We start from the raw sequence: 21385 nt of genomic DNA, 5'->3' as shown, positions 1-21385 counted from the left end.
GACGCCCACGTTAGAGTCTTATAGAGTAGTAGATATTGTGAATCAAGTTGCTTGGCTTTCAGACCCTTACTGAGAAGCAAGGAAAGGAAAGGCGAAAATCAAGGAAAGCAAAAAAAGTTGCTTGATTTCCTAGATACCATATGTTTTGGCCATTAGTTTACTGAGTTGTGCCTTCATGTCTATCCATTTTCATATCTATAAAAATGCTCTTGATTTAAGGTGGAAAGGTTCTCTTCACCAGTATTTTGTGAAATTTCTCCATTACTTTTTAGGGGTATAACTACACAAAAAGTCTACCTTCCGAAGCATGTAGGAGGTTTTTTCATGATAATACATATCTCTATGCTAAGCAAGCTAGCACACAATCTATATACAAATTCTAGATTAAAACACCAGAAACCTGAGTTCATAGAAATTTGAGATATGCACTTATTAACAATACCTAAATAAACAAATGAGACTATGCCAAAACGACGAGAATAACCCAAGCTAAGCTGCAGTCTAGAACACCAGTTATTTTTACCTTTTATACACGCGCAACTTTAGAAGTTACCTCGCTTATTTTTACCACCAAAACAGAAACAATTCAGCAACCTGACAATGTAGATCAAAAGGCAGACCATATATAAATTTTGACATTCAAATCACATGTCAATAAAGTTTGCTATTGTTGAAAGTCAGGTTCCAGTAATAGTAAATCATCACAATTCAGAAAGTTGGTAAGGTACATATAAAAAATCAGGAATCAACTAATAAAAGATAAAAGAGCTGCTAATATGACTGCCAAACCATAATTTACATAATGAAGTATTCTGAACATGGCAACTGTATACACAGTAAAAGCTAAAGGACAAAGGACCAAATAAACTTTTGCTATGTATGAACCTAAAATTAAGTGACATTACAGGGCAGTGACATTGCAGGGAACCTACAGACTATATAGTATATAATCTTGTACAAAGTAAGTGAATGAGAATATAGAGCACTTGCAATAATAACACACACCCTGGAAATGTAAATGACAGGTCCAAATATAGAGCACTTTGCTACTGACACAAACATGAAACTATCTAATTGTATAAACCACTTGGAAATGTAACTGACATGTCCAAATATAGAGCATTGTGCTACTGATACAATAATGAAACTATCTAATTGTATAAACCACCTGGAAATGTATATGACATGTCCAGATATAGAGCCCTGTGCTATTGACACAAACATGAAACTATAAAATAGAAAAATGGCTATAAAATTATAAAACAGAAGGAGCAACTGTTGTCTACTTGGCAGCTTGAGAGAAATGAAGAAGGTAGAAGTTTCTTCCATTTAGGGCTAGTTTTTGCAAATTGGGTGTTGGGTTAGTGGGTTGCCCTAGAAAAACATGCATCTAGATTTCACGTACACATTTCCTCCAAGCATGTCATATGATCTAAATTACCAAACAGTAGCTAAGATATTGGACAAATAAAGCCTCATTTGACACAATTAAGCTTCGTCATGAGCAGCTTTCTCAGTAAAGCTGATAAGTTTTGGAAAAAAAATTGACAATACAACTTTACCAATAGCTTCATACATGACAGAGGGGAATAAGTGAGAGCTATGCAAAGCTACATTTTTCAGCTTCACCTCTCTCATCTTCATTTGTGATCCTGATTCCTTTGTGAGAGGATAAAAAAGAAGCTCTAGCAATGAAGCCATTAAACTGTTTTGAAGAAGGATGTTGAACAAAAAAACAGCTCGTAAAGCTGTTAGTGAATGCCAAATAGAAAATAAGGGATCCGACAAGATATATTATGATTAAAATCTACCAACTCTGCTCCAACCATTAGAATTAGAACAAAATACTTTTAGTGTAATAGGATAATAACTAATTGCATCTGAATTTACAAATAGTAAAAGATAGACCTCATTTCATAAATCATAAATAAATATTTTATGAGGGTCTGCAAACCATGAAACAATTCCATCTAGAAACAACGAGAAACAGAGGCATAGCAATTTTGCATAAATACTTTCTGTGTCATTCATTGTATTATGTCATGTCCCATTACTAAACAGTTTTGTGCCCTGATCAAAAGCATGCAGAATGACCCTAATGAAGAACTAAACTATGCTAAGCAAATAATTCTAGTTGACCATATGTTTTTGTGGCTATTACTAAGCAAATAACTCAAGCCATACCAATCCTAATTTAGTAGCAGTAGCATCATGACAAGAAGTAACAATTGTAATTGAGACATCCACATATGACCATTTAGTTTATAGTAACGCAAAACAACATGTTCGTCAACAGAACTAATCACATCATTTCTTTTGTTGAAGATGTTGCTCCCCAAATCAATCAAAACCATGAGCATGTGCAATTCCCACTTAAAACCACCGAAAAAGCATCATGAGTAAATAAGAATACTATATTAACAAAAGCTTGAACTGGCTAAGAAGAATGCAAGAAATAGTAATGCAATATATCATATGCGTGTTTTTGGTAAAGTTTCAGTCACCTACACAGCCTCCTCTCCAACGCCTCCTCCAGATGGAACTGCATGAGAAATCCCATCAGAACCAGGTATTAAAGGCTAGGATCAAACATATATACAAATTGATGCAATTTGTAGCCCTAGGGAGAAGGGTTGGGTGAAACATTTTTGGAACATAAACTAAATTGGTAGCTGCACATGAATCCACCACAACAAAGAAAGAATTGACGGGTTGGAGAGTCCATCTTAGAATGAGAGGTCCAGATTTGGCCTTATCAAGAACAACGAAAGCCAAGACCAAGAAAATAGATTCTTGGAGCAATCCATCCAATTACAATTACAGAACAAGTTGTGCAAGCAAAGATAATAGGTTCTTACCAGCAAAGGAAGAAATCAACCCAAACTTAATGAATCTGCCCTCCACGCATGTCCAGCACCACCAAGGCGAAAACTTCCCTGCCACATGAGCAACCCACATGAGCAGCAGTGCAACACGCTAGCAGCAAGAGCAAATCACGAGGGGGTTCTTACAAGGAAAGGAAAAATCAATCCGAACTCGATGAATCTGCCACTCTTCCTCCTCTCTGTCTCTGTGGTGGGAGTTGTACACGAACCCCTCCTCAGCGCGCGTGGGCAGCACGTCGGTGGGGCGGCGGGCACCTCCCACTCGGGATCTGGGCTTCTAAGGCGGCGACAAAGGGGGATGCGACCTGCTCCCACCTGAACTCCGCGGCGGGGGAGGCGACGAGCAGTTCATCGGCGATGGGGGTGGATCAGACGGTTGGTGGCAGCGAAATCAAGGCCGGGGCGGCGTTGGCGGTGGGCGAAATTGGGGACAGGGCTGTAGGAGATCCACCTGTGCCCACGACGATGGAGCCCAACACGGACCCTCGTTGCCACTGCTCCATTGCGACGCGACGAGGGCGAGGTTCACAGCCCCCTGCCTTTGGCCTTCCTTGGCTCTTGGTGCTAGAGGCGCAGAGCGTGGAGGTGAGGTGAGGCCGTCAGGGGACGAGCAAGTAGGGCAAGCCGGAGGTGACGGCTAGTGGGAGACGAGGGATCGTGGGCGGGTGGGCGTCGGGGGAGAGAGCACGCTAATCGGACGGACGAGGGCTCCATGCGACATTGGACGGTTGAGATTGATGGAAGGCAGAACACAAAAAGGCAGGCTACTATTGCTAACTTAATAAGTAGTAGAGATAATTATATATACTAATAATGAAATATTATTATTTTTACTCTCGTTATAGCTTTATGGCTTGAGAGCAACTCCAACACCGATCCTATACATATAAACAAATTGAAATATAGGGCCTAACCTACAAAGGATATCTCTAACATGAGCCTCATTTCAATAAAATTCATCTAAATGTTTTAGGGCCTGACCTGAAAAGTAGTATATTTGCGACTCAGAAACGTGCGGCTCTATAATGTTCGCGCCTCTCCCATCCTCCACGCGACATTTCACGGAGGCTTCTTCCTCGCCGCGCACCCACCATGCATCTCTACTCCCGATCCGCCTACACGCATGCCCTGTTCCCGTCGCGACTGTTCGGCGCCATATGTGCATCGTGCATATGGAATATGGTGCGACAAGCACGTGGAATTACCTCCTAACGAGGCTATGTCTGACTGTGATTTAAGCCTGGACATCACAGTTCTAGATGGATACACAACTTGGAGGAGAGATAGGAAGTGACATCATGCTGCTCTCCACTGTTTTTGTTTTCTCTGTCTTATATGTTGGATTATTGTGGGCTTGGCCCAAATTAATATTCAATAATAGTCAATGCTAATGGCCCACTTTAATGCTATGGTGTACTAATTATTTAGTACCATATTGGAAGTTCAAAGGACAAATCAATCAACTTAAATAGGTGGACCATTGGTGCATCTATTGAGAAGTTGAGAAAAGGATGAAGGACTGCCACACGCGCGCGCGCGCGCTGCCGCCGCCGCCGGCCGGGCCGGGCCGTGGCCGTGCTCGTGGTAGATCGGACCTTGGTCCGAATATTCCTTTCAAACGGTTGCGCATTTTGCCTGGAGTGATGACCGTCATGATAACCGTCTGTTTCCTGTCTTATGGCTAGTAACGGACGTCAGTTACTGTCGTCAGTTTCCAGCTCTAATGCGCGACCGTTTCTGTCCGTTGTCCTTCTCCCTTCTTCTGACCGCCTATAAGAATGGAGAGGGAGGGCTCTTCCAGTCACGCGAATCATCTCACGCGAATTGCAAACAACACATTCCCGTCCCATCTTCTGCGAGCACAGAGAGTGGGAGAGCAGGCCTTCGAAATCACCGACCGCAGAGATACACTTCCACGGGTGTGCGGGCGATCAGATTTTTGGGGAGCGTCTTCGCGACTGCTCGCGTGATCTGTTTGTCCAGCTGCTTCGTTCGACGTCTTCCCGAGACCGGCGACCGTTCGAGGGACTGCACAGCGTACATCTTCCTGCACCGACTTCGTACGGCTACATCGAACAAACACACGAGATGTCTCGTGTGAATGGAGCCACTGGTGCCTTGAGCATCGGTCCCTCCGCTGGGTACACTCTGTTCTTCGTATTTGTGCATGTTTCATTGCTGTTTACTGCTTATGCGAGTAGTTATACACACATGCACATACATGTCTTCACATATATCACACTGATTTTCTGGATTAAATTAAAACTAAAAATGCCTAACTTTCTAACAATCCAAAAATCTGATATCAGGCATTTTTCTGTTAGTGGTTTTGCTGCTGCGTTAAAACCAAGTGAACCTTTTGATGGGACGTTTTACAAAAGATGGCGTAGTAAGATGATACTGTGGTTGACCGCAATGAACTACTATCACGCCGCACAGGGGAAACCCGAACAGTTCACTCCTGAAGAGGAGAGAATGTTCGACGTTGCCGATAACCTGTTTCGAGGCGCCGTGATTGGCGCTCTTGCCAACAAGTATGTTGATTCTTATCTAACGTGCACATCTGCAAAAGAGTTATGGGATGCATTAGATGAGAAGTTTGGTGTTTCTGATGCTGGTAGCGAGCTGTACATCATGGAGCAGCTATTTGACTATAAGATGGTGGAAAACCGTCCTGTAGTTGAACAGGCTCATGAAATACAGGCACTGGCTAAAGAACTCGAACAATTCCCATGTGTCTTGCCTGACAAGTTCGTGGCCGGCGGTATTATCGCTAAACTGCCACCTTCTTGGACGGACTTTGCTACCACTCTAAAACATAAGAGACAAGAGTTTAGCGTGGCTGAGCTTATTGGTTCTCTTGATGTTGAGGAGAGGGCGAGAGCAAAAGACACTCGTGGAAAAGGAGTTGAGACTTCTAGTGCCAATATGGTACAAAAGAAGAACTCCAATGCATCACATAATAATAAAAAGAAGAACAAGCAACAGAATGCCACGAAGCCCAAGCAGGCAGCCTCGTTCAAAAAGAAGAACAAAGGAGCTGGTTGCTTTGTTTGCGGGAGTACTGATCATTGGGCAAGCGCTTGTCCAGACCGCAAATTTAAGCAAGAGAAAAAACCAGCTCAAGAGAAGAAAACAGTAAACATGGTTGTTAGCGAGACTGCAGAAGGAACATCGGGGTATGGTAATCTTTTACCTACTGTTCTTTCAGTGTGTCAATCCCCTGAGTGGTGGGCTGATACCGGTGCTAATATTCATGTGTGTGCTGATATTTCTTTATTTTCTTCTTATCAGTGCAAAGGGACTGGAGCCTTGCTGATGGGGAACGGATCACATGCGCGTGTTCTTGGTGTTGGTACAGTCATTCTGAAGTTTACTTCGGGAAAGACGGTGCTATTGAAGAACGTGCAGCATGTCCCCTCCATCAAAAAGAATCTAGTTAGTGGCTCTCAATTGTGTCGAGATGGCTACAAAATTGTCTTTGAGTCTAATAAATGTATACTGTCTAAGTATGGAACGTTTGTTGGAAAAGGCTATGACAGCGGAGGCTTGTTCCGCTTATCTTTGCATGATGCGTGTAATAAGTCTGTGAACAATGTTGTTTCGAATGAGTCATATATTTGGCATTCACGACTTTGTCATATCAATTTTGGTTGTGTCTCGCGGTTAGCAGATTTAAATTTAATCCCGAAATTTGATTTAGTCAAAGGTTCTAAGTGCCAGGTGTGCGTGCAATCTAAGCAACCTCGCAAGCCTCACAAGGCTGCAGAGGCGAGGAATTTGGCACCACTAGACTTAATACATTCCGATTTATGTGAGATGAACGGAATATTGACTAAAGGAGGCAAGCGATATTTTATTACTTTTATCGATGACTCTACTAGATTTTGTTATGTGTATCTCTTAAAATCAAAAGATGAAGCTTTGCATTATTTTAAGACCTACAAAGCTGAAGTTGAAAATCAACTCGAGAGGAAAATTAAACGATTAAGGTCTGATCGTGGTGGAGAATATTTTTCGGGTGATTTTTCTGATTTTTGTGTGGAACATGGTATTATTCATGAGAGGACACCGCCATACTCACCACAATCCAATGGGGTTGCTGAAAGAAAGAATCGTACTCTAACTGATTTGGTTAACGCCATGTTAGAGACTTCAGGGCTATCTAAGGAATGGTGGGGTGAGGCGATCTTGACGGCGTGTCATGTCCTGAATAAAGTTCCCACAAAGAACAAAGAAATCACACCATTCGAGGAATGGGAAAAGAAGAAATTAAATATCTCCTATTTGCGCACCTCGGGTTGTTTGGCTAAAGTGAATGTGCCAATTAACAAGAAGCGCAAATTAGGACCGAAAACTGTTGATTGTGTTTTCCTTGGATATGCTTTCCACAGCATTGGATATAGGTTTTTAATTATAAACTCTGGAGTACCGGACATGTTGGTTGGTACAATTATGGAGTCCAGAGATGCTACGTTTTTTGAGGACGAATTTCCCATGAAAGCTACACATGATACGTCTAATGATGAACCAACGATACCCCATGAGCATTTTATTCCGGTAGAACACACTGAGGAATCCCATATACATAATCATGTGGAAAATGACAATGTATCAACTCGAAAGAGTAAGAGACCAAGGATTGCAAAGTCCTTTGGTGATGATTACATTGTATATCTTGTGGATGACACACCAAGTACCATTGAAGAGGCATATTCCTCTCCTGATGCTGACTTTTGGAAGGAAGCAATAAGGAGTGAGATGGATTCTATTATGTCTAATGCAACTTGGGAGGTAGTTGAGCGTCCTTATGGGTGTAAGCCCATTGGAAGTAAATGGGTGTTCAAGAAAAAACTTAGGCATGATGGTACTATTGAAAGGTACAAGGCGAGGCTTGTAATTAAAGGCTATTCACAGAAGGAAGGTGAGGATTTCTTTGATACTTATTCACCTGTGGCTCGATTGACCACAATTCGTGTGCTACTTTCTTTGGCTGCCTCTCATGGTCTACTCGTCCATCAAATGGATGTTAAGACAACATTCCTAAATGGAGAGCTAGATGAGGAAATTTACATGGAGCAGCCAGCTGGGTTTGTAGCAAACGATCAAGAAGGCATGGTGTGTAAATTATTGAAATCTTTATATGGCCTAAAACAAGCACCTAAGCAATGGCATGAAAAGTTCGATAGAACTTTGACATCTGCCGGTTTTGTTGTGAACGAAGCAGACAAGTGTGTATACTATCGGTATGGTGGGGGCGAGAGAGTAATTTTATGCCTATATGTTGATGACATTCTAATCTTGGGGACGAGTCTTGATGTGATTAAAGAGACAAAAGACTTTCTGTCTAATAATTTTGAAATGAAAGATTTGGGAGAAGCTGATGATATTCTTAACATTAAGCTACTGAGAGAAGGCATTGGTGGGATCACACTTGTGCAATCCCACTATGTGGAAAAGGTTTTGAGTCGCTTTGGTTTTAGCGAATGTGAACCTGCTCCAACGCCTTATGATCCTAGTAAGCTATTAAAGAAAAATCGAAGGATAGCTAGGGATCAATTGAGATATTCCCAAATAATTGGTTCACTCATGTATTTAGCTAGCGCTACGAGGCCTGACATCTCATTTGCTGTGAGCAAACTTAGTCGATTTGTTTCAAATCCGGGAGATGATCACTGGCGTGCTCTTGAGAGAGTTTTGCGCTATCTAAAGGGTACTATGAGTTTAGGCATCCATTATACCGGGTACCCAACAGTGCTGGAGGGTTATTGTGATGCAAACTGGATATCTGATGCTGATGAGATATATGCCACAAGTGGATATGTGTTTTCACTTGGAGGTGGTGCTGTTTCATGGAAGTCTTGCAAGCAGACCATCTTAACGAGGTCGACTATGGAAGCAGAACTCACAGCATTAGATACCGCTTCAGTTGAGGCTGAGTGGCTTCGTGAACTCCTTATGGATTTACCGGTGGTTGAAAAACCTGTGCCGGCTATTTCCATGAACTGTGATAATCAGACTGTGATAATTAAGATAAACAGTTCTAAGGATAATATGAAGTCGACAAGGCACATAAAGAGGCGTTTGAAATCTGTCAGGAAATTGAGAAACTCCGGAGTAATAGCGTTGGATTATGTCCATACGTCTAAAAATCTGGCAGATCAATTTACTAAGGGGCTATCACGTAGTGTGATAGATAGTGCATCAAGTGAGATGGGCATGAGACCCACCTAAAGTTTATCATAGTGGTAACCTGTTCTATGTGATCGGAGATCCCGTGAATTAGAATGGTGAAACAAGCTAGTGGTAGACTGAGAGGAAAGACCCTTAATAAGGCTCATTTCAGATGCATATCTTTCCTTACTGTAAGGTAGGTTGGTGTTTACACCTTAATATGTTCCAAGTGGCTTTGTGAAGCAAAGATGTTGTCCTACAGAACATCTTTAGAGGAACATACCTATATGGGTTAACTGCTAGTCACAGTTTATGAGATCTGGGTGGTTTCTAGATACCCATGAAAGGCTATGGAGTTTGACTTATATGCTCCAACCAGAGGGGATGCGTTCAGCAATCTAGTACTGGTAAAGAGTTTAGATGAAACTCATTCCACGCAAAACTGCCAATTCAAGGCCTAGTCCATTGTGCAGTTGTGGTCAAGTGTAGTCTAAGTTCTAGGTGGATGTTCAACTTAACAGTCTCCATCGAAACACCAGTATATCAAACGTCTGAGATGATGAGAGCTTTTTTGTGTGACTTAGCATTTGGTGGGGATTGTTGGATTATTGTGGGCTTGGCCCAAATTAATATTCAATAATAGTCAATGCTAATGGCCCACTTTAATGCTATGGTGTACTAATTATTTAGTACCATATTGGAAGTTCAAAGGACAAATCAATCAACTTAAATAGGTGGACCATTGGTGCATCTATTGAGAAGTTGAGAAAAGGATGAAGGACTGCCACACGCGCGCGCGCTGCCGCCGCCGCCGGCCGGGCCGGGCCGTGGCCGTGCTCGTGGCTCGTGGTAGATCGGACCTTGGTCCGAATATTCCTTTCAAACGGTTGCGCATTTTGCCTGGAGTGATGACCGTCATGATAACCGTCCGTTTCCTGTCTTATGGCTAGTAACGGACGTCAGTTACTGTCGTCAGTTTCCAGCTCTAATGCGCGACCGTTTCTGTCCGTTGTCCTTCTCCCTTCTTCTGACCGCCTATAAGAATGGAGAGGGAGGGCTCTTCCAGTCACGCGAATCATCTCACGCGAATTGCAAACAACACATTCCCGTCCCATCTTCTGCGAGCACAGAGAGTGGGAGAGCAGGCCTCCGAAATCACCGACCGCAGAGATACACTTCCACGGGTGTGCGGGCGATCAGATTTTTGGGGAGCATCTTCGCGACTGCTCGCGTGATCTGTTTGTCCAGCTGCTTCGTTCGACGTCTTCCCGAGACCGGCGACCGTTCGAGGGACTGCACAGCGTACATCTTCCTGCACCGACTTCGTACGGCTACATCGAACAAACACATGAGATGTCTCGTGTGAATGGAGCCACTGGTGCTTTGAGCATCGGTCCCTCCGCTGGGTACACTCTGTTCTTCGTATTTGTGCATGTTTCATTGCTGTTTACTGCTTATGCGAGTAGTTATACACACATGCACATACATGTCTTCACATATATCGCACTGATTTTCTGGATTAAATTAAAACTAAAAATGCCTAACTTTCTAACATTATACTCGTAGCACGACTTCGGCGCAATGATGGGTGACTAAGCGCTCATGTAGAGTAGTGTGACCAATCGTTTTTGTCAAGAGAGAAGGAAGCCGATGAAGCAATAGATACTGTGGGAATTACTTGCAAAGTTACGTCAGTTTTAGGATCCATGATTGGAATCAACACTTATATTTAGACCCTAAACAAATAAAACAGGTAGCTAAATCAAATTATAGGACCTAACTATACTCATGATTGGAGTTGCTTTGAGGAGATAAAATTTATATTTAACTAGTTTTAATTACAACTATAGAAGGCCATTAGGGCTCGATAGACACAAATTTTAGCTCTTTATGGATATACATTGTTTTTCATAGATAGACCAAAAGCAAATATACATCCATATTAAACTCTAGTATCTGCAACATTGTCAGGACCGATCTAGCCATAGGCCAGAGGGGCGACGAACTACGGCCCCTCAATTTAAGGGGACAAAAAATATACATAATATGTACTGATATATAGAGATGAAAATTTTCTCCTAGCACAAATATTGCAAAAGAAAATGCAAAAGAAATGGGTGCAGAGGCAATATTTTTTAGAACCCGTCAAGATAAAAGAAAGAAATATTTTAATGAGCAAAATATTCTAACTAAAGAATAATCACTATCATCTATAGAGTCCTTTAGAGTTATTTATTTTCTAATTGATATGGCAAATGCTTCATTGGGTAATCGATTTGAGTAGGTGGACATATTTGAAAATCTATTTGGTTTCTTATTAAATTCAGTTTGACTAAAATCTTTTGATGATCATGTTATGAGAAATTGTTGTACTATTTTTATAAAAAAACTTTTACTCATGGTGACTTATCCGATGTAGATCTCAATAATTGATCAGTGAATTACAAGTATTGCAAGTAACTTTACCAGATGGTTTGATGTCAGGATTAAAGATTCTTTAGTTTATTGCAATTGCATGTTGCTATCTAAATGTCTCTATTGTATATCGAATTTTATTGACCATACATGTTACTGTAGCCTCAGTTGAAAAAAGTTTCTCGAACTTGAAGTTGTTGAAATTTTATCTGAGGTCAACTATGACAAAGTAAAGGTTAAATGGCTTGGCGACTTGTTCTATCAACAAGGATATTTTGATAAATGTTGACCTAAATATTATTCTTGATAATTTTGCTTCACTCTAGTGTCATTTTAGTTCCATTCTAGTGTTCCTAGGTATAGTTATCTTAGATTTATATAAAGAGGTATAGCATTTATGATGCGGAATAGATATAATTTAAAATATGCTTCATGGTGAATCTATCTAAATATCAGTATTTTTAATTTAATTTAAAATTATTTGTCTTAGTACGAAAACTAAAAACAGCACACTTTATGAGATGGAGGTAGTGAGATATCGTATGCATTTTTTTCTGTCATCATAAATTCCTCTCTGTGTGTAGTTTGAATTTTACAATGTGGAGTGCATTACAGACTTACAGTGGAGAAGGTTGTGGGTAAGATAAAGGTAGGGCCGCTTCGTGACAAGATAGATTAGCACGTTAATTAGTCGGAGGTGGCGGCGAGGAGCCATCGGAGATGGGAAAAGGGTGAGACGAGATGAGAGTGAGCGGAGCTTGGCACGGCGGGGAGCTCGCCGACGCTGAGAGAAGAGCGGACAGGAGAGTCGTGAAGATCTAGAAAAGTCTTATTGTGTTTGCTTCTTATTTTGGTTAGGAATTTTATGACTCAAAGCATGAGAAAAGAGTAAACATCGAACTAAATTTCCACCCCGATGAGTAGCACGACTACTAACATAAATTTGATCAAGGTTTGACCAGTTTTCTGAGTGGAAATTAACAGTGGACAGCCCATGTGCAAAACACAGTGGCAGCGCCAATTCGACTTTTGGCTTCCCAGCATTATATACTCAAGGTTTCAAAGCTCGCGCCACGCCGCGCGCCGTCTCCTGGCCCCCCGCTTCCCCTTGGCGATGGCGTCGGCGGTAGCCCAGGCCTGCCCCTCCCTCTCGCCGTCGCCCTCGTCCTCGCCGCCGCCGAGGCCCATCACCATCGGCTGCAACTCTCCCCGCGCCCTGAACACGGCCCGCTTGCGCGGGGGCAGGTCCTCGTCCCTGACCCTGACGCCCGCGCCGGGCCTGCCGCCGTGCTCGCCGCGGTGCATCCCGCACTCGGCGCAGATGTGCCGCCTCAGCTTGCAGGGGTACCTGAGCTGCTCGCCCGTGAAGTCGCCGCGCTCGTCGTCGCCCCCGACGAACGTGCACCGGAGGAGGATTGTGCCGCTACTCAGCAGCTTCCTGTCGGCGGCGCCCTGCGTCATCGATGTCTCGATCGGTACTCACTGTCATACTACTGCCTGCTGATCGATCCTGATGGCAGGCAGGACACGTACTTATAGGTCTGGGGAGCTTGGGATCGTCTGGGGAGATGTGAAATGATGTGTAGTAGATGGAATTGGCAGTGCCAAGCATGAAGAGAGTGAGAGAGCGCCTCTGGTCACGCACGAGGTGACGGTGGACGGTGGCGCCGCGCGAGAGAAGAACCTGTAACGCTTGCTAGCTTGCTTCATGCCATATATAATCTGTATGTGCCGTGGCTCGCTTTCCTCTGATAGGCGACGAGTTCAGCCACGCGCGGCACTCGTGGGTGTGGTGAGTGGTGACTGGTGAGCACCGGATCGGAGTGAGCGAAGCGGTAGAAGACGCTCTGTCTCTTGTCTCTGGTTCATCTTTTTTCCCAGCGATCCTGTGGACGCGCTACTGCAAAACCTGCAGCGGTGTAGAGCAACCCACGGCGGTGATGAGCGCTGGTGACGACGCTGTGGCCAGCCTAGCTATCTTATCTCCATTAAGCAAACTGAAGACAGTGAAGAGTCGTACAGCAAACGTGAAGCGAAAAGGTCAGTACGCCGTTACTTGTCCACCACAGACCACACAGTGCACTACGATCCTCCGTCTATTGTCAGTTTATCACGAAGAACCTGAAAGAGTATGAGAGATGCAACTCGTATTGTATTGATCATCTCTGGTGTATAAATACAGGAGATGGCTCCGCGTATGCCGCCTCGGCGACTGGTGCTCCTGCGTCGCTTGGAAGCTTCGCCTTCGTGTCCACCGGCGTGGTCGCATGCTTGCAGTCACTCATGCCCGCGCGATCAAGGATGTCGTCGGCGTACTGTTCTTGCGAGAGGAAGAAGCCGGTCGTCGAGCACTTAACTTGGATGCCGAGGAAGAAGTGGACGGGGCCAAGATCTTTCATTGCGAACTTGTTGCGGATCCGAGTGACGATGTGTTGCAGAACAGCCGATGATGACGCCGTAAGCACGATATCGTCGACGTATAGAAGAAGATACGCGACGGCGTTGCCTCGACGGAGGACGAAGAGCGACGAGTCTGCTTTGCTGGGGACGAAGCCTAGATGGACGAGGTGCGTGGCGAAGCGCTGGAACCAAGCACGCGGCGCCTGCTTGAGGCCGTAGAGTGATTTCCGGAGCAGGCAGACGTCGTTAGGGCGGGAGGCGTCGACGAATTCGGTCGGCTGATGACAGTAGACGCGCTTCGTAAGCTCGCCGTGAAGAAATGCGTTCTTCACGTCAAGTTGGTGGACCGGCCAGTCGTTGGCGGCGGCGAGGTGCAGGACGACACGAATCGTGGCGGGCTTGACCACCGGCGCAAAGGTCTGATCAAAGTCGAGACCAGGCCGCTGCAAAAACCCACGGACCACCCACCGTGCTTTGCGACGTTCCAGTGTTCCGTCGGCGTGGTACTTCTTCTTGAAGATCCATTTCCCTGTGATCACGTGTGCACCCGTCGGACGGGGCACCAGCTCCCAAGTCTGGTTCTGCTGTAGAGCCTGAACCTCGTCGAGCATGACAGCGTGCCACGCAGGGTTGCTGACTGCAGCGCGGACGGAGCGAGGAACGTCGTCGACGTCGACGATGTTGGCGTAGCGGGGATTCGATTGAACGATGCTGGCGCGACGACGCGTGATCATGGGGGTGGCCAGGCGGCGCCGACGGTGCAGATGTACTTGGTTGGGCGTCCGGAGGTGCTGCAGGTGGTGGCTCAGGGGGACCAGTGCTGGCCACCAGAGTAGGCGCATCGTGGTCAGCAGTGGAGGTAGGCGTCGGCGGTGCTGGCGCCACGGAGGCATCTGCTGAAGCCGAAGAGGTTAGGCGTGACGTGGTGGATGGTGGGCTGGCACCACCTGGTGGCGTGAAAGCTAGCCCATGTCGAGGTTGCAGCACGACAGGCACTTGCTCAATGACTGTAGTCGGCGGAGGGGCATTTGTGGGCGTCACCTGCTGTTCCTGGCGAAACGGAAACACAAATTTGTCGAAGACAACATGTCGTGAGGTGATAACTCGGTGGGACGCTATGTCATAGCACATGTACCCCTTTGTATTGTCAGGATAACCCAGGAACACGCACGGTACAGATCGCGGCGCGAGTTTGTGCGGCGACGTGGCTGTGGTGTTTGGGAAACAGAGACATCTGAAGGTGCGTAGGTGTGTATAGTCCGGCTGGACACCAAAGAGGAGAAGATGGGGTGTGGCATGGCCTCGGGGTATGCAGGGCTGCCGGTTGATCAGGTGAGTGGCGGTCTGCAGTGCGTCCGGCCAGAAGCGCAGAGGCATGTGAGCGTGAAGAAGCATGGTGCGGACGCAGTCGTTGAGCGTTCGGAGGATGCGCTTGGCACGACCATTTTGCTAGGAAGTGTAGGGGCAGGTGAGACGCAAAACAGAGCCGTGTGCTGCGAGGAAGGATCGAAGGGCATGGTTGTCGAACTCCTTGCCATTATCAGTCTGGAACGCAAGGATCGAGCGTCCGAACTGAACCTGGGCGAAAGCATGAAACGACATGAGTGTGTGAAACACATCAGACTTTCGGCGCAGGGGAAATGTCCACGTATAGTGAGAGTAGTCATCCAGAAGCACGAGGTAGTACTGATAACCTGAATTACTCAGCACAGGCGACGTCCACACATCACAATGCACAAGACAGAAAGGAAAGGGAGAGACTGTGTTTGATTCAGAAAACGGAAGACAAACATGTTTGCCAATGCGACAGGATGCACAACTATGATTATTTGTGGGCTTACAATCAAAGACAACGTTATTGAGGAGACGTCTGAGAGCAGGCTGGCCAGGGTGACCCAAACGAGCGTGCCACTGATCGACGGAGACCTGAAGGGAGACATCAGGTGGCGAAGACGATGTGGAGCGCATAGGGTACAAATCGCCGGTGCTGTTACTTCGGAGTAGAGTCATCCGGCTGTGTAGATCCTTGATGGAGAAACCAAAGGGGTCAAATTCAACCGAAACGGTATTGTCGCGTGTAAGCCGACGAACGGAAACCAAGTTGTGAATCAAGGACGGCGAAACAAGAACATCACGAAGAGTAAGGGAGGGGGGAATAGCAGTGGTGCCCGCACATTGGACAGGCAGCGAGGCGCCGTTGCCGACAACAATGCGAGAGGTGGAAGGAGTAGTGGAGGAGAGTATACAGGACGAGGAGGCCATGTGTGATGACGTGCCGATGTCGAACACCCAGTCAGAGGCGCTGGGCGGAGTGGACTGGAGGGAGAGGCCGGTCAGCGCCTGGTACAGCGCAGGCGGGAGCTGGCCGGCAAGTTGGTGGAGCGCCGCCATGGACTGCTGGGGCTGGACCCCTGGACGGGCACCAAGCACGCCAGCCGTAGGTTGGATCTGTGGAAGACCCGCGAGCGGCCAAGCCTGGACCACGCCGTGCCAGGGGTTGTCCTAGGAGGCGGCCGTGGGAGTGTGAAAGTCGCCTAGAGGGGGGTGGATAGGCGAAACCTGAAAATTAAAACTTTATCCCCCAACTAGATCCCTTGATTAGTGGTTAGAACAAGATATATAATTATTGGAGTATAAAACTAAGTCCTTGCTTGTAAAGAGTATTGCTTTCAAATAATACGGAATTGATAAATCAATACTACTAATAAGTCTATGAGAATAAAGCAAGAGGGCTTAGGCAAGAAGAGCAATAACACAAGTTTTCTCTTGCAATGAGTTGCTTCACTAAATGTGAATTTAACTTAAAGCAACACCAAATAGAATTAGCAAAGAGTAGTGCAAGAGAAACTTAGAAAGGGAAAGAACAAACAAATCACAAGCAATAAGCACACGAGACACGGGTGATTTGTTTTACCGAGGTTCAGCCCTCGAAGGCCTAGTCCCCGTTGAGGAGTCCACTTAAGGACGAGTCTTTTTAAACCCTTTCCCTCTCTCCACCGATCACACAAGGATCGGCGAGCTCTTCTTCTTTTCAAGGATCACTCTCGATCCCACAAGGACCACCACACTCTTTGGTGTCTCTTGCTAGCTTTTACAAGCCTCCAAAACTTTGGAGGAAGTTCAATGGGGGTCAATACTCCACGCGCAAATGAACATAAAGATGTAGCACACACTATCTCTCAAGGAATCTCACAAGGCACTAGGGCTAAACTCAATTGAGTAGCTCTCAATTGCTTGCTCTCTCTTTTGTGGCACTTGTGTTGGTTGTAGTGGTCTAAATCTTGTGTATAGGATGGATCAATGAATATATGTGGTTGGGAGGGCTTGAGTATGTCAACTAGATGACTTGGAATGTTGCTTGGGCTCCCGCACATTGAAGTGGTCGGTTGGGGTGGTATTTATAGCCCTCAACCACCCATATAGCCGTTGGGGCGCATCTGCCAGAAATTGCACTGGCGGACGGTCCGCGGCTAGGGCCCGGACGGTCCGCGACCCTCCAACGGTCGATTCTGACATCTTCAACGGATACTTCTGACAGATCAACGGTTAGATCAACGGCTATCTGCCTTGGTGACACCACGCGGACGGTCCGCCCTTGGTCCCGGACGGTCCGCGCCAGCTATATAATTCCTTTTGCTCAACTTGTCACCTTCGGGCTTTTTGGTTCTGCACCGACCGGACGGTCCGCGCCTGAGGCCGGACGGTCCGCGCTTGGCCTCGGACGGAGCTTGCTTTTTCATTGGACGGTCCGTAGTAGAGATATGTGTTTTTGCATTGGTTCTGTCCGAGGATCATCCTGGTGTCGCGGACGGTCCGCCGCAGGGGCCCGGACGGTCCGCGCATAGTCTGTTTTTCCAAAAAGCTTCTCCTGTCCGGAATAATCTACGGTATTCCAGACAGTCGATTTAGAATAGTTGTAGATGAACCTTTGACACCTGTAGAACATATAATCTAGAGCAAACTAGTTAGTCCAATTATTTGTGTTGGGCAATTCAATCACCAAAATCATTTAGGAAAAGGTTTGACCCTATTTCCCTTTCAGAGTGTCGCGTGACTGGCCACCAGTGTGTGTGCAGCCCTGGTTGATGCGAGGGCAGTTGTCCTGCTTCTTGCGCTTTCTTGCACGGTCGTCGTTCCCGCCGGAGTGCGGGCCATGGGCCGGCGGAACGAACGGAGAAGTAGGAGGCGCGAATCCGGCGGCGGGAGTTGCGGGAGATGTGCCTGTGGAACGCGACGAAGAGAGCGGGGCGGTGGTGGCAGCCTTCTGAGCCCGTGTGTTCATCCAGATTTCCTCCTGCAGGAGGAACGATCGGGCTTGGCGAAACGTCATCCTGGGGCGCGCGGCGGAGATGGTTGTGACGCAGTTGGCGAACTTGTCGTTGAGGCCGCTGAGGAGGCTGACGACGAGGTCGGGGTCAGAGACGGGAGCACCGATGTCGCGGAGCGTGTCAGTCAGGACCTTGAGCTGGCCGCAGTACGTCGTGATCGTCATGTCCCCCTGGTGAAGCCCGTGGAACTGCTGACGAGCCTGGACAGTCCGATACACGACGTTGTCGAGGAACTGGTCGGTGATGGCGGTCCAGGTGGTGTAGGCATCGTCGGTCGGCTGGATGACGACGGAGAGGAGGTCGGAGGAGAGCGTGGTGTAGAGCCAGGAGACGATGCAAGTATCGATCTGCGTCCACTCGGCGTCGTCAAGCATCAGGTCGATGTGGTCGAGGACACTGAACTTGCGGAACGCGATGAGGAAGAAGGTGCGCCATGTGCCGAAGTTGGAGTCGCCGAGATCAAGCATCACGGGAACGTGGGACTTGATGTTGATTAGTTGAGCGGTGGCAACCGAGATCGCTACTGCGGTAGCAGCGGCGAACGGATTGGTGCCCGACGAGCTCGAGCTGGCTGACATGACGATAGACGAGGAGAGGAAGGGATAGGCAGCGAAAGAGACGGAAGGATCAGTAGACGAATGATACCATGAAAGAGTATGAGAGATGCAACTCGTATTGTATTGATCATCTCTGGTGTATAAATACAGGAGATGGCTCCACGCATGCTGCTTTGGGCGGGCGTCGCGGCCACTACGCGGGCACAGCGCGCTGGTAAATGCGGCGGACTCGGTCCCCTAACAAACTAGGCAACGGCCTCTAAAGGATAAGTGATCAGCCACTTTTACAGAACCAATGTGGGGATGCCCCAATCATCCATTCCGTCGGACCGCTGGCGGGCTGCATGTCGATCGCCAACCATCTTCATTTATGCGATCGTGGGCTACCCAGCGACAGATTTATTTTTTCCGTGGACCGTGAGCTGTTTTTCTTTTCGGCTGAACATTGGCAAGCCTTGACACTGACAAGTGCATGAGTACAGAACTGCAAATGCGGATGAAGAAGGGCGTCTTAGATATTCCGTACAGAAGCATCCAAAATTTATCCTAAATTATAAGGTATTTTAGCCGAATTAATAGATTATCTAAAGTATTAATCACATACGTGTTACCTGCTATTAGTGTCTGGAATTAAAATATAATAAGCATAAAGTCCTTTATAGTTAATAAAGAGTTACACGCGGTGGCGAATAATGTAGACGAAAATATTGTCGGGATCTTCAAAAGCATCTTTGCTATATGATATAGATTTTCATGACTAAGTGTTCCTTTGAGCCTCACTCAGTTATGCAACTAGAAGTAGATTCTGTCTCACTCGACCAATCCGATTCGACCAGTTTTAAAAAAAAATCGACCTGATCCTGACTAATGTAACGGACGGATACGGACCATAATTTATAGCCAACAATAATTCACGGTCAGGCACAGAGCATGATTTTTTTTATCCAAAATTCAACCCAACCCGAAAAATGTGATCCAAATAAAAAAAAACCTTATCCGACACGTCCAACGAGAAAGCACGGGTCAACCTGACACTAGCATGGATCGGATACGGGTTGTGCCTCCTTCAAGCCTCAATGAGTCATATAACTAGAACTCTAGAAGTAGACTCTGTCTCTTCCAACCAATCAGATTCGACCAGTCTAAACAAACATGACCCGATCTAACCTGACTAATGTAACGGACGGATACATGCCATAATCACGATACAAAGACTTTATTTAAGTTATACATACCCTAATCACGATACTTGTAAAGAGGAGGAGAATGCCCATGGGCTTCTGGTCATGGGAGAGGTGTAGAGTCAGTCAATCAGCAGTATGGAAAGGTGAAGAGGAAGAGGTACAAATAGCCTCCTAACAAACCTGATCTAGGCGGGATTAAATAAAACCAACTAGCCGTTGGGTAGGGAATAGAGATGTCAATGGGGACCCGATACCCGCTAACCCGTGGGGAATTCCCCTATTAGGGTACGGGTATGGGACGAAAATTGTCCCCATGGGTATGGATATGGGACAAAATCTTCACCCATTGGGTAAACGGGTATGGGTTTGGGAAGCAATAATCCGAACCCGATTACCCATAGATATTTCATACGTGTACACCTGTCGTGTTTGTATGAATGAGTTGAGGCCGAACCGACCACCAAGCCCAGCACGACAGCGCACCAGGCCCTAGGTCCTAGCCCAACAAGTACTTATGTCTTTTCTGATGGATGGATGAATGGATCATGGTTTATGGATGAGTGATTGTCGATGTAGTTATGTCTGAAATCTAGATTGTTTGTGCTACATGTTAGTACCTAATTATCCCTTAATTGGGATGGAGACCCATTGGGGACCCGAAACCCGAATGGAGATGGGTATGGGATGAATTTTGTACCCATGATGGGTATGAGGATGGATCAAACATGATGGGTATGGGTATGGGATGCTATAACCCGGTGGGGAATTCTCTATTGACATCTCTAGTTGGGAAGCCGGCTAGGCTGTCCCCACAACCAGGCCTAGATAGCTTTAGTTAAGAGGCTAGGGTTTGGGACAGATCTGATTTGTACTGTATATCTAAAATGGTTTATTGTGTAGGATAATATGTAGTAAAAATAAATGTAGTAAAAATAAGATGTTGGATGAGATATGGCAGACAGAGATTGTTAGGCAAAAAAAAGGAACTAGAGTCTAGTGGTGAGCACAGAGGCACAGTCCACAATCCCAACCGGTCGTCTCAAGAAAGTAAGCCCAACGTAAAGTTAAAGAAAGAAGCCCAAGCCATACCTCCGGCCCATGAGGCAACAAGGCTCCAAGGTCTGTTCGGAGCTCAAGCCCGTCCCACCCGACCATACATTGTTGTTCTGCAGCCCTACCAACAGCGGGCGAGCGCGTCCCCCGCGTCGGGTTGCCAGTGGAGCACGGTGCCATGCCATGCCATCCGGCGACCGTACCATGCGTTGGCGCATCGCATCCTCTGACGGGTCAACACCCGCAGTCCACACCACAGGACCGTGCGCGTGCGGCAGCAGCCGCATCTCGTCTCGTCCCTTCTCTCCCCCGGACACGCGCCGTACACGCGTAGCGGAGGACGGCAGCTGTCCGATCTCCGTATCGCTCATCCCAGGCCCATGGCCGTC

General features: G+C 46.5%; 1 long non-coding RNA gene across 1 annotated transcript; it reads right to left on the bottom strand.

Annotated features, from left to right (window-relative positions):
* Positions 1-1428: 1428 nt before the first annotated feature.
* Positions 1429-2942, bottom strand: LOC103654218 (uncharacterized). The gene is made up of 2 exons (XR_565974.1): positions 2859-2942; positions 1429-2542 (listed from the first exon to the last, which is right to left on the bottom strand). It is a non-coding gene; the product is annotated as an uncharacterized lncRNA (long non-coding RNA).
* Between the last annotated feature and the right edge of the window lie 18443 nt (positions 2943-21385).

Source organism: Zea mays, chromosome 4, assembly GCF_902167145.1.
Source record: "Zea mays cultivar B73 chromosome 4, Zm-B73-REFERENCE-NAM-5.0, whole genome shotgun sequence".
NCBI lineage: Eukaryota > Viridiplantae > Streptophyta > Magnoliopsida > Poales > Poaceae > Zea > Zea mays.
Note: the sequence above shows the minus strand (reverse complement) of the source record. Positions and strands in the feature narration are given on the sequence as shown.